At 43.4% G+C, this 14,697-nt stretch overlaps 1 long non-coding RNA gene across 1 annotated transcript; it reads right to left on the reverse strand.

The window, feature by feature from the left end:
- Positions 1-10,331: 10,331 nt before the first annotated feature.
- Positions 10,332-12,402, reverse strand: LOC121719229. Its single transcript, XR_006034196.1, has 4 exons — positions 12,078-12,402; positions 11,138-11,466; positions 10,841-10,895; positions 10,332-10,732 (listed from the first exon to the last, which is right to left on the reverse strand). It is a non-coding gene; the product is annotated as an uncharacterized LOC121719229 (long non-coding RNA).
- Between the last annotated feature and the right edge of the window lie 2,295 nt (positions 12,403-14,697).

Here is a 14,697-nt window from a genome sequence, read left to right on the forward strand (position 1 = left end):
CACACACACACCACACACACACACACACACACACACACACACACACATTTAGCAATAAGATGACCTTACAATAACAGAAATTGAGTCCAGAATGTATTTATATAAATAATCTGGACTCAACATAGATATGGAGCATCAACAGGAGCCAAGGATCTGAATTTTTAAATATTTCAGGAACTGTTTCCAACCGTGAGCTATTCTGAGCACTGTTCCATAATTCAGTGTCAATGTTTTTTTTTCTCTCTCTCTCTCTCCCAGAAACCTTGAAACCTTCTCTCTATTTCAACACAAGCTGAGAAGGAACGGATCAAATCATTTTGTTTGTCTTTACATAATCATATCCAGATCAAGACCATATTTTTCATGTTGTTTTAAAACTCTTTATTAAAATAGACTGCCTACAACATACACCCACATGCCCTTTTGCATCATTTCCACCTCTACACACACACGCACACACATGCACACACACACACGCACACACACAGATTGCATGGCAGGGGACTACCCTCATCAATGGAAGTGAGCTTCCAGCTTTTTACATTCTGTGCTAAGGTTATTGTCTAGCTGTATTAGCAAATTAAGATTTATACAATGGTATATACTGCATAAGATTAACTGTATTGCTGTCGTAATTTTAACACTATTACGTAGTACAGAATTGTTCTATGGCTCACTTATAAAATGTAGAAAGAAATCTGATCTGTGTTAAATCTATTACATGTCTGTACTGGCCAGGCCGTTCTGTGCAGCGTTAAGGACGGGCCTTTACTCAGCACGGGCTGTTAAATGACCAGCAGGAATGACCAGTCAGGATGGCTCGAGAGTTTCCGTGGAGAACAGTTACAGTCACCAACAGCAATGGTGTCACAAACAGCAATGGAACACGCCTGTCAATCACAAGCTCAGAACAGACAAGCAAGACAGATCTCAAACCAGGGCGGAGCTGGCGTGTATGTTCATGCTTTGTGTCTTTCAAATGTCCACATGTAAATAGAAAATATATTAATTCATTTCACAGCAATTTAATTGGACACGTTTGGGCTCAGGAGACAAAAAGAAAATTTGGTGTCTTGAAGTGAAATGATAAAAATAAGATATGCCAATAATTACTCCATTACACATTGCTCCTCTTCCCAACACTAACTGGGGAATTTGTGGGGATATTCCAACATAACTATCTAATCTGGGCATGGAGATGAGAGAAGATGAGATTCAGACGGGTCAAGCTCTCCTGAAACCTGGCGTCTTACTCTCACTCCGTCTTCCAGTTCATTTTTGAACACAGTATATTCATTTACATTTATTAATCTAGCAGTCGCTTTTATCCAAAGCAACTCTACATTAAGTAACTTTACAATTATATTAAAAGGGCCATTCTTTACAGAGCGACTCGGGGTAAGTTGCAGGGAACTGGAAGCTGGGAATTGAAACCACAGCTTTTCAGGCTACTGCATGCTAGCCCAGCTCCTTAGCCACTACGCTACCACCTCCCCATATGCGCTCATGACAGTCTTCTACCCTGCAAATGTCAGAGCGCTGAGAGCCCTCCACAGCTGCCCTGAGTTCGGGTTCTCTCTGTCCCGTGGCGGGGATGTGTGTGTGGGGGAGAGGGGCCGGCGGATTCCCCCTGTGTTCACCAGAGGTCTCTGGAGCTCTGCCCTGTCTGAGGTGAGGAGGTTGGCTGGAGTGCCTGGACCAGAGTACGGAAGCCTACGGAACTCCACGGTACCTGCTGTGGAGACGATGGACTGACCACTACTCCCATAGCCATTCTCTCTTTACCTACTCTTAGCGAACCTCAAGTCTTTCTCTGTCTCTGTCTATCTCTCTCTCTCTCTCACACACACACACACACACACACATTAGCTGGTGTACTCTCTCTCTTTCTCCTCATTCATATTTCACACAGAACTTCAGTGAAAGCCTAAAAATTCCAGCAAGGCAGAAGGCCTCTCCCTCCTTCTCTCTCTCTCTCTCTCTGGGTAACCCCTCTCCCGCAGTGGGAGCGGCCGTGGGGTTGCCAGGCTTGAGGGATGTCCTGCCCGACATGCGTCCCCACCGCTCCCATCAGAGTGTGCCACCCGTGTGTGACTCGCCTGGAGAACACCCATGGGCGGACCGCGGCGAGGAGCGGGCGTCTCATTAGAGTGACTGCCGGGCACTTCCATAAGGCGGCATGGAGCCAGTCATGGATGGCCTGCGCGGGAACATGGAGCGCTAATGACGTTAGCATGATGTGTTTTATTCTTAGTTGGTGAGTAAGCTAACAAAGTGAAAAGTATATTAGTGATGGCTGTGATAATAGGACATCAGCAGGCAGTAAGTCGTTGAAGGTACTTATTAACAGATGTAATATTGCCCAGACGTACACCAATGTAGAATTTTCATCAACAAGTCATATAAGTGACCTGCATCATAAACAGACACAATGACAATGTTGTACATAAACAGACACAATGACAGAGAGAGAGAGAGAGAGAGAGAGAGAGAGAGAGAGAGAGAGAGAGAGAGAGAGTGTGTGTTGGGGGGGGGGGGGTCTGTGTGTGTGTGTGTGTGATGGAGGTGGGTAGGGTGTTGTGCATCTGAGTGCCTGTATGTACTGATCTGCAGTGTTCCAGCCCTCAATCTGAACACACTATCGGTCAAACATAAAGTTTGTTTGGGCAGGTGCTCATTCCCATGGTCCATGGTCCAGTATTATCCTGATGGACACACACACACACACACACACTGAAGGACACATTTTGCCATGGTAATCGCCACCATATCAGCTCCCTTGATTGGCCTGCTACAGCTGCACAGATCCCACAGGTCACATGGAGCATCTCCATGGAGCAATCACCTGCCAAACAGAATGATCTGTCTAGAGGATGGCTGGAAGGCTAATTCTGAAACAGACTGACTCTAACAGACTGTATGTGTGTATGTGAAAAGCAGAGGGAGCTAGTGTTGAGTCAAGTGTTGCGGTAGTCCATGGATCCACAAGACTCACGTGTTTGTGTAGGTGTCGAGCAACGAAAACAGGAGCTCAAGGTTCGAGGAACTGAAGATCAAAGCTAAAAACAGCTTCCCTCCTACAACAACAATGTTCATCCATGGAAAGGAATGTACTAGTAAAGGGTTCGTGTTGGAGTCTCAGGATTAGACATTATTCAACTTCTGACAAAGGCCACAAGGCCGAAACATTTGTTACCCCTAAAAGGAAACGATTTTGGAGTGCGACCATTTTTTGATTTTCTACATTATTCAACTTTAAAATGCTCTAATCATAAATTAATATAATACAAAATATTTACAATTGCACTGGCTTATAAATAAATATAGTAAAACATTTAAATGACCACTAGCTTATCAGAGGGGAAAATCATAAATGAGGGAATGTGCAATGAGTCTGGATATCAATCTTTTTCCAGGATACTTTCACCAGGGTACATCTGGTCTCATTTTTTTCTTAGTTATTCTCCATTGGCTTGCAGCCACAATGGAACCCCTTAAGCCCTCAGTGCAATAGTGGAGGGGAAAACCCCTTCTTATGTTCTATAACGCAAGCAATCATACAAAGAACTCTTGAAGACACCTTTTTTTTCTCAGAGGGACAAAATGTTTAGAATTTGAAATATTCAGCACCCGAAATAGCACTTTAATGTATTTAGTGTGATGACCATTTAACAACAAGATAGTGCCCATCACATCCCAGAATGATTTAAAGCTTCAGTGAGTCTGACTTTCTCTGCATAAAGCCACACTGGGTGATGAATAGAGATCCACTGACAGCCAAGTCCCTCTAGTCCTGTCTAAATAAGCTGTGGGAGGTTTTGGTTCTTTCTAACGGGCTTGTCAGGGTAGAAATGTTTCCAGTGGAACACCAGAACAATTAAGAGTCTGACAGCGCTACAGTCACTCGTCTGTGTATATTGACATGGCCTGTGTTGTGAAAGTAATAGAGTGGAGATTTAATGTCTGTCTGCTTTGTGGTCTGTTAGCTTGTATCAGTGCACGGCCATGCAGTCTGTCTGTTGGATGGTGACACTAGCTTTGTGCCAGTGGACCATTTGTTTTAGGGGGTGATGGGGATGTGATGGCTGTGTCTGCTGTGCTGAACCTGCCAAAGAGCCCCGGTGGGACCTGTGTCCCTCTCCAATGGAGCCTGAACCAGAGTTAACTGACAAGAAGACAATGGAGACATATGTGCCTTTTACAATACAGACCATACCACATATTCTGCTATGACAATGATACAATTTATATATGAGGTGTCGTTTCTATAGTCATGATATATGTAATGCCACCACCACACATATCAAACACTTTCATATATGTGATGTCCAACGAGAATACCTCGGAGCAGCCTATATGAAACTGCTATTATGTTTAGATTCTATTTCCGGTGGCAACCCTATTCAGATTATTCATTCGCTAACAGATTATTCATTCATGACGATGACACAAGGTTTAAACGTGGTGATTTCACCTCGGGCAGGGAAGACAACACAAAGCTGCACGCGCAGTGCCTCGCCAGATATACATCGCTAGGCTGTAATTAGCTCGTTTTCAACAAACCTTGATCTACACCGGCGATCACATACTGCCAGTGGGAACCACACCCGGCACTCTCAGCACGCACCGCGGATTTATCGTGGGAAGTGTAGTCTTTTAATACTTCCTCTCGCCGCTTGCCATAGCCTACTCGTTTGAAGAGACAGCAAGTATTGGCAGATGTGATGAGCTCATCTCTGCCATCAACCAGTGCGGTGTTCATTCTAATTTTCATGCGTCGTGTCGTGGAGGCCGCGCGTGTGCCACGCATGTGTGTGTGTGTGTGTGTGTGTGTGCAGGCCCGACCATTAGATTATGACAACGGCTGAGGACGTCAGTTACCGTGGTGTGTGTGTGTGTGTGAGAGAGAGAGAAAGAAAGAGAGAGAGAGCATGTAGAGAAAGAAGAGGGCGAGTCGTGAGGAAGCTATGATTCATACATCTCCCTCACTGTCACACCCCGAATCTCTGCACCTGTAACCGGCTCGACTCCATCCAACTCCCTTATTCATTATCACGCTTCCTACCCCAGCCGAGCCCAAGTAACTCAATCCCTCGCTCTCGCCCAAGGAGATGCCCCACGAACCCAGACGTATGTCAGCTAAGCCCAGTTTCCATATCACAAATAACGACCAATGCGTGTAACTGTGTTCATGTATTGTGTTGTATGTATTAATTGGATACAACGAACGCAGATATCCTGTCAGTGCCCCCTAACAGCGCTAAATCTAGCCCTATGCCCATCTAAGGTACCCCCCTGCGATCTTCAAAGCCAGCGCAAGATCATATTAGCGGGTTAAAACGCTCAAGGCTATATGGTTGACAAAAGACAGTGGTTGGCAATGTTGGGGCGCAAATCAGTGAGAAGTCTACGGTCAGATGTACTGACAACATATGGGGAAAAGAGACTTGAATAAGGCGAATCCTGCTCGGTTGTCCTCCGGACACAAACCATACAGTTATGAATGGATGGCAGACTGGGTTGGGTAGGGTAGGGTAGGGGTGGGTGTCCGTGAAATGGAAAGAGGTGCTACCCTTACTTTAACATGGCTTGTTCCTTATCCTCTTCCTCCTTTTGCCGAACCATCACTGCCATGATGATTTTCCTCTCCTCCTCCGTGAGGTGACTTAGGTCCGGCATATCCGGCATGGATTGTGCGGGCGCGGTGGGTGGGCGAGGACCGCCCTGGGGCCCCACTGAGGCGGACATTTTCGTTCGCCCTCCTCGGAGTGTCTACTGGCAGTATCCGAAGCGTCGGCGGCCACACCTCACGACATGATCCGCGGATGTAGCGGTGCTTCTTGGGAATAGTGCAAACCTCTCATGGTCGCTGGCACCCACGATTTGTGCTTATGTGTCTGGTCGTCTTTATTTCCCTTCCTCCTTTCATCTCTCGCTTCCCCCACCCCCGCCTCTCCCCTCCACCTCCGGTTACGGGAAACCCATCTTTAGGAGAAGAGACGACGCAAACAGCGGGACTCCGGCATTAGCAGCACGAACCGTGATGTCCCTTCCACCTGACTGGGGTTCGGCGATGGACAACGGGTAAGGCGGAGTCCGCGTCGAGCTCCCCTCTCTCTCTCTGCTCCTCCTCTCTCTCTCTCATCGGCGCGGCTACTGTAACTGCCGCCGCTGAGAGGAATGGAACAGTCAATGGGACTGCAGCTGCGCGGGCACGTACCCTCTCCAGACGTGGGCGCGCTTACTCATACGAGGTAAGGGGCGTAACTCCCACCTTAGCTGTCCATGTGTCGCACAAGTATATGCGTGGACAGTTCTGCAAAGATCCAAATACGGTTTGGTGGAGTCCCTTTATCTGACCTTTCGGCACGAAAGGGCTGGCCCAGCCAGAAAGGCTGACTTCAGCAGTTCTTGTTCCATGACCATATCCAACGTAAAGCCTACACACGGGCATCTTAATTCCCGACTGCTGGACGTCCAGTACCATGGACAGCACCCATTAATAGCACTCTTTTAAATCGACTGGGTTATTGAAAGCTGCCTCGTCTGTCTCTCTCTCTTTCTCTCTCTCTCTCTCTGTGTGCGTGCGCGTGAGACAGTGACTAGGCCTATTGACGACTTTAAAGTGCTGCTTCGATTTAATTCAAATTCTCAGACAAGAACAGTTGGGTGAGTCACTATACCTCGGCTCAACTCCTCACTGATCTGATTCCAGAACATCAGGATTTGAACGCAGGATATAAAAAAAGAATACAAAATAACTTCACCGACCAATTATAGGGACGAGTGTCAAGTCATATTAAGGCCAGTATTTCCGCAAGGCATTCCATAGTGATACATTAACTTACCAATGTCTGACAGGTACCCGCTGCAAATGACGAATAAATAATTTACTTTTAAAATGAGAAATAATTAATCATATTTTTCAATCTCGCTTAGGCTACCACGCCCCCCAACTGGAAGGGGTTGTATACCAAAAGTCAACCTTCATGATACAGATGTTTGTAGGCTACTTTAACTCAGTGGTCTTGGTTAAATTGAACGAATTAATGAAATTGGTGTCTCTTTTTAGAATTTAGATCTTTGTTTTATGCATGGCTGGTAAAGAGCTAAATAGAAGCTAATGAATGATGTAAATCGGATTTTTTCCCCCTCTCTGTTGAGGGCTTCTTTAAAATTACTTTGCATGATCTTTGGGCACATTGCGCCCTCTAGTGTTGTTTTGTACTAGTGTTGTGATAGTTGCATAGCAGATTCCACGAGAAGCCACTGGCTGCAGCTTGCAGATCGGAGCTGGGCTCAATGTGGGGCGGAGCGCAACGTTGAGCTCAGCCCACCTTCAGCACGTCTTCTCACGCTGACAATGTCCGTAGGGCCTTTGTTTCCTACTGTCCAAGTTATATTTCTCAACATAATCTCAAAGAAGAATGCTTAAATCTATAAAAGCATTTTCTAAACTACAAGAGAAAAAAACACGGAGGTTGACGCTTGTTAACAGTAGGGCCTAGGCCTACTGGGTAGGCCTATAATGCGTAGGGGAGAACTAATAGCCTACAATTGTAACAGCGGTACAAATGTATCATTGTTTTATTCTCAAGATATGGTGTAGCTACGGAAAGATCATAGCATGTAATTCTTACAGCCATCCAAACATGAATGGTCTACTTAATACGACCAGAGATAAAAAGGTGCAACATTCAAGCATCGCAACTGTTTGTTTAAGTTTGCTTCGTGAAATTTGAGCGTGTGGACTTCAATCATGTCATTCATATCTTCAGTCCCTCTGTTTCAAGTTAACATGAGTGCCATTTATATAGTCATAGCAAATGCAATTAAATGAAATAAAAACATGACCTGTGCGGGTCAGTTGTAACCCGTCTCTATGGCAAAATGAACTGATTTGTTCGCGCAACACTTCTGATTGCGAGTTATGGATTTTGATTTTTGTGCCGCGATCACACCAAATTAAAGTTAACAGAGCAACTTGAAATATCCTGTTGGACCAAATGCTTCAGACATGTAAGAAATAAGCAGTTTATCAACTAAATTTACTGGTTTTATCAAGTGGACAAAAATAAGCATAAAGGTCAGCTATCATAACACTGTGACATATGGTCTGCAATGGCTAATGCAATAAATTAGCTTTAACAGTCATACATTTGGACTTTTTTGTTGATTTTATATGAAAACAGAAGCTCTTTGTTTAAGCCAGCAGGATTCAAGATTTAAGAGCTGTTACATTAATGACGCTATACTGTTACAACTGTACCGCACTTTTTTATGGCTGCGTCAAGGTTTTAACAGGCCTACATGCCGCTGTTAATTAAAAACATGCACATAAACAAAAGGCTAGGCTATATAGAGGCCAATATTATAGTATTATATTATATTATTGTTGCATGTTCCCTTTGGGACTCGCACAGGCTACTAAACTATTAAAGAAAATACCGATAGGCTAGAGATGAAATGCATTGATGTTATTGCCATAGGCCTATGTTTATGCAGACTGGAATGATCTTTATAGCGTAGCTTACTTAGATTACTTAGATTACCCAAGAAACGCCGATGGTGTACAGATTCTAGAAGGCTAGGGGGGAAGGGACATGATTAACGTGGGCAGTAGTCCAAGGAGGGAACGTTTTTTTAGAGTGAAGCATTGTTCCGTGAGAAAAATTGAACTCTGAGTCCGGGTAAAGACGGACACAGAGAGGACGGGGAATGACGAGCTGATGTTGGGCTGAGCTCAACGTTGCGCTCCGCCCCACATTGAGCCCAGCCCCGATCTGCAAGCTGCAGCCAGGGGTACTTGGATTCCACTTGCCGATTTTGCTCTTTCTGGGTGATATTAGGACACCTAATGGAGGAGAAGGTACAGGGGCCCCCAACCTTTTATGTACCATGGACCGGTTTGATTCCTATTTTATTTTTTCACGGACCGGGTTCCATATGTGTTGTGCATGCATTACTTGAAAACTCAGCTCCAGTTATGTATGAACAGTGAAGGTAACGAACTCTTAAAAATGTGAAAAACGTGAACTTGAAGAAGGGAAAATTGAACAATATGAACTAGGAAAATTGAACAACTTGAAGCTACATATATCAAGTGTGAACATGCTTAACAAAATATGGGAACAAAACATGGGAACTAAACGTGCATTACGAATATAATCAGTGGGAGCCCTGTGCTTGTTTCCCTGCAACAAGAAGTATCCATCTGGAGGTGATGGAAGACAGTGACACCCTCAGTGTGTTTGAAATGTCCAGTCGATTGCGCAATTTGGTCTTAGTTGCAGTCATTGCAGAAAACCCGGCCTCGCATAGATACGTGGTGGGAAGTGGTAGCAACGTTTTCAGCGCTTTTACGGCTATCTCGGGATATTCTGCATTGGTTTTGATCCAAAAACCAGCCAGAGAGGTTTCCTCATACACACTCTTAAGACCACCGTCATTTGCAATTTCGATCAACTGCTCTTCCTCCTGCGCTGACAAGTTAGGACTATTCGGGATATTGACAAATGGGTTGCGGACCCACTCATTGGTTTGCCGTGGATCTTTGGAGGATGGGAAGTAGCCTAACTCTCTTGAGCCTAACGCTCAAACTCATTTGAAAGCGCAACAACCCAGATAGCAAAATTTGACCGGCCCACCTCTGGCCCACTACCTTGCCTCAGGGTTTTGTGAGTGTTGGCCCAGTTCTGGCTGCCTCCGGCCCAACAATGGCCCAGTTACTGATAACTGACACAAAGAATTTCCTCTGGCCCAGATGTGGCCCACACACTGCAAAATGACTCTCATTGTTTCTGTTGGCCCAGGTCTGGCCCACACACTATAAAATGACTCTTATTGGAACTGTTGGCCCAGGTGTGGCCCACACACTGTGAAATGACTCTTATTGTTTCTGTTGGCCCAGGTGTGGCCCACACATTGTGAAATGAGTGTCATACATTCTGTTGGCCCAGGTCTGGCCCACACACTATATAACTGAGTGTTGGCTGAGTGTCGGCTGGGCCTCTGGGCCTGTACTGGCCCACACACTATAAAACTGATCTGACTGAGTGTTGGCTGAGTGTCGGCTGGGCCTCTGGGCCTGTACTGGCCCACGCACTATAAAACTGATCTGACTGAGTGTTGGCTGGGTCCCCGGGCCACATGTGGCCCATTAACTACCAAAAGTACTTGAAAATAAACACAAATCCAGAACTAGTAATTAAAAGCACAAGCTACTTTTATTAACAAGTTTGACAAACACAACCTTGCAAATAAAACAAACATTTAAAAATTATACAAGCTTTTACATATATACACTTTAGACATTAAACAAGTTAAAATATACAATCTACTTTTATCTACAACAATCGACTTCTTTCATATACAAAAGCACAAACAATTAAACATTTTAAAACTGTATAATGATTCAAAGAAATAAATTATTCTAAATTAACATTAAACATTTACAGAAATATTCTATCTCTCTCCCTCACTCACTCACTCTAAAAGAGTAATTCCATTGTCAGTAGTTGTGGGTTGTGAGTTAAGTGTTGTGCTAGTGCTTTAAATTCTGTATTTTTGTACCATGTACCATGACCTACCCAGCTACATACATGCACACATACTCACTCTCAAAGTATTTTTCAATAGCAGCAACCTTTGCCACCTGCCTTCTCTTTCTGTTGCCGCTTCATTGTTGCCTCCACCAGCTTCAGCAGCACTACCAGCCGGGGGTGTCTCCAAACTGCATTTAGGTATAAAAGAATATTATAAGATCATTATGAGGTCTAAAGCAAGATTTCAACATGTCATCTGTCAGAGAAGTTCTGTTTGTCCACTCAAATATACTTACTGATAGCCACCTCAGCTCTCTGTGGGGGTTGATCAAAGAGTTCTTTCCATCCATCCTTCAATTTGAGATGCATGGACAGCATGTCATTTCAAAAGAAAAGAAAAAATCATTAAACTATTTATCCTTTACTGTCTGACAAAATATTACTAAAGCCCAGTCTTGCCACTCTGCAGCTGTCTTGGTAACACCTCCCTGGTAGTTATTTTGGGCAAAATTGACATTGTGTGATTGTCATTGGTAATATATCAGCATTTAACAATCACCAAGAGCAAGACATATTTGTCAACACATACAGACCTGAAGCACAAAGGCTTGTGGACTTCCTTCACAAGAGCCTTGTGGGTGCTCCAGTTGGTTGGCCATGTTTTCAACAGCGCATGTTTCCTGCCCACTCCTGTTCTTTGCTGACATAATGGATGAGGCAAACCAAAAGCATCTAAAAATGACACATCACAAAACACAGGCCTAGATGAAAGCTGATTCCTATGATTTGGCTCATCTAAACAAAAACATATTACTTATTCTCCTGTTTTTCCAACACAAGAAATGGTTCACACATGTATACACGGGTAGCCTTCTTCATCCAAAGGAGTGCAGGCAGGTCTCTGGTCAGTGTGGCCTGGATTCTGAGGTGTACATTAAAAAAAAAAGTCACAGTAACGTTAGGTTAATGGAAGTATATGTGTTCAAAATGATTACATGATCATAAACAATCCCTCAGTACAAAATACAGAACGACCTTAAAATACAGATTTTGATGAGCTTTACATGACCAGGACAGGACCCACCCTGCTACCATCTCTCTCTCTCGCACACACACACTCTCTTAAGGCATACAGTCTCAGTCCTGCCTGCCTAGTGCCTGAAGTTGGATAGATAACGATGAAATGCCCAATTACCAATCGCTATATTCTAAGTCATGCAATACTGGTTAACTGCTAAGCTATTTCTAAAATGATTAGATCACACTTTTCTTTGAAAACCACATAATTATGCAAGTATAGCTAACGTTACAGCACTGAACGTTTTTGACCACCAACACTGACGTTAACAAACAAAGTAGGCTAAGAAATCATAACGTATGTTACCGCTAGCTTCGTCATCGTCAAGGGGGTTAGATTGAAACACCCATTCTTGTTATGCTACTTGTTAAACTTTGTCTGCAATAATAAGCCTACGTACATTCATAATGATTTACATGCAATAACAGGTAAAGGTAAAGTTGCATGTTACTTACCACAGGCAGTGTCCAAAACGAGACAGTTTCGCGCCGTCCTGCTGGTTTCAAACTGAACAGTTGCTCTGCTCGTGGCTCTTCCACTTGTAATGGGCCGACAGTCACTTTACAGAATTGGGCCATGTACGTTTAGCGTCCGGCTGTCGCTAAATGTTTCATTTTTGCCGCCAACAGCCGCGATACTGATCAGTGTTCGTTCCTGAAGTATCGGGCCACACACTGTATGAAATCCGTCTGCCGAGATTGATTCGAAAACTGGCAGTAGCCCATCAAACCCATAGACAGTAAAAGAAATCAAACCCCAATCGGGCCAATAGACACTCAGTAATCAGCCCAACTACTGCGTAGCCCAGTGATGGCTAGCCCAGTGATGAAGGATCGTGTAAAATCCCCATCCCCAGAAAGTTTCAAACCAAGCTTGCGCTGATGATGCATGATCACTGATCAAATTGCTATTTTCTGACACATTGCACACCATTTCCAGGTGCTCACCTGTCTGAATCTCAAGCTCTTTAGCCTAGCATCTGCTGTTCACAGCACGGTGAATGACAAACGATGACAAAATGCTGTTCATGTTTATGAGTTCATATCCTGGTTATTTATCGAAGGACTTACATGTCACGTTTTATATTTTATTATGATCACTCGCATTACCATGGGGTTACTAAATAGGTAGGTCTAATGCTACGGTTAACTTAGAATGCCCACCATTACACTGGAGATGTTAAAAAACTTTTAAACTTTTTTTATTCTGCCGCGACGATAGGCTAGGCTTGGCTAGGTAATTCGCTCATTAGCTCAGATCAGTGACTACCAGAGGAAACGCGGGGTAGAAAGCTCAAACAAGTAATGTTAGACTAGCTGTGTTACAGTTTCTCGTTGCAATCAAAATTTCACAGGAGCTCCATGCGCTTTTGTAAGCTACACGCAGTCTCAAAAACAATGTTTACAGCTTTTCGAGTCACTGTACGAGGTCATTTATTTTATATAGCGATAATTTAGATACACTTATGGGGTGGGTGCAATAGCGTTTTCTAAAGAATCTCTTCTTTTGTACAGAAATTAATATTAAGTGACACATACGTAAAAGGGCGGAAAAAAACGTCACCTTATATAGCAGGCTAAGATATAAGGTCTGGAATTTAATTTAATATTGTTGTAATGGTAGGATAACTACATAGTTTACACAATAATTACACTGTGTTATAAATATTGTATATCAATGCATTTATTGACTGTCAATTAACCAAAATCGTGGCTCTGTCTATCATTGAACAGTAGCCTATTTAATGCATTCTAATCCATTGTCAATCACTTCCGGGAACTATTTGAAGTTTACATGAACCACGTGACCTTAACGAATTTTGAACACCCATTGTCGCAACTCTACCAGAGACGGTTGATAAAGCAAGACGATTCATAAGAGGGTAAATTCTGGCACGTTGTGACGTGGGGTTCAAAGCTGTCACGCCCATTTAGGAGTCTAGCGGGAGGTCCAGTGTCTATGTATTCCTATGGGAGAAATGAACATTTTCACAGAATATGACCAATCCCTTAGCCCGGCCTACATTCAGCGTAAGTTTTGAACCCAATTTCTAGAAGCCACATGTCTCTCTAACAATCCGACATTGAAATTGTTTTTTCCAACGAAACAAATAAAGACAAAAATAGCTTTGTTCGTGATCTGTCACTGTCTCCTCAAAGCTCTGGTGCACAGCCACCTGTTCTCAGAGGCTCTAGACACAGAGATAGTTGATAAACTAACCTAACATATTTTTTGCTAGAACTAGTAGACTACCACAAAGTTGCTGAACATATGTTATTTCAGGTTTGTTTGCAACAATATATAAGTTTAACCAAAGTTCTTAGCTGCTAGCTAGCTAGCGAACATTCCCATTCACTTTCCATTTACTGTGCTAACGTTAGCTAGCTAGCTAGCTAGCTCGGTTAACGGGGGAAATGAAATTATTCATTTCGTGTCCGAAAGAGTGTTTCATTGGCATCACACACAAACAATGACTGTAAAATAGTATACAAAATTATATGTATATGTTATTATTGCTTATTCAGAGAAAAGTTTATGTTTTGACACGCCTATTTAGGAGTCCGGAACTAGTGCCATTTCGTTCCATTGGTGAATCGTCTTATGATTCATCTTAGTTAACTATAGAATCTTTGACTCTACCTTTATATGGCTCTGGTTGCACCCAAAGACAACGACGGCGCTGCTCCTGCTCTGTGATTGGTTAGTGAACTGAGATTCATGGTTGGCTAGCCAAACCTGAGGACCGCCATTGGCTATTCAACAGGAAGCGCCAGAACAGTCTCAAAATGATTTGTATACTTGTAGAAAATACTTGTGCGAGCAGCAGAGATTTGTAATGGCAGAATAGTTTCGTAATTGAAAGACAGCAACTGTGGAATATTTCATACCTGTGGAATATATTTGTAAGTGAACGACATATGAGTAATACATAAAATTGTTCGTGTTATTTTTTTGTTAAATCACAAATCATTTTTACAGTTACAAATCCTGTTACACACACACACAATACATATGAGACACTTTTCATCCCTAAGGTGGTGCAAAAGTCTGTACACCTGTAGAAAAGATTTGTAA

This window comes from Alosa sapidissima, chromosome 9, assembly GCF_018492685.1.
Source record: "Alosa sapidissima isolate fAloSap1 chromosome 9, fAloSap1.pri, whole genome shotgun sequence".
NCBI classification, from domain to species: Eukaryota; Metazoa; Chordata; class Actinopteri; order Clupeiformes; family Clupeidae; genus Alosa; species Alosa sapidissima.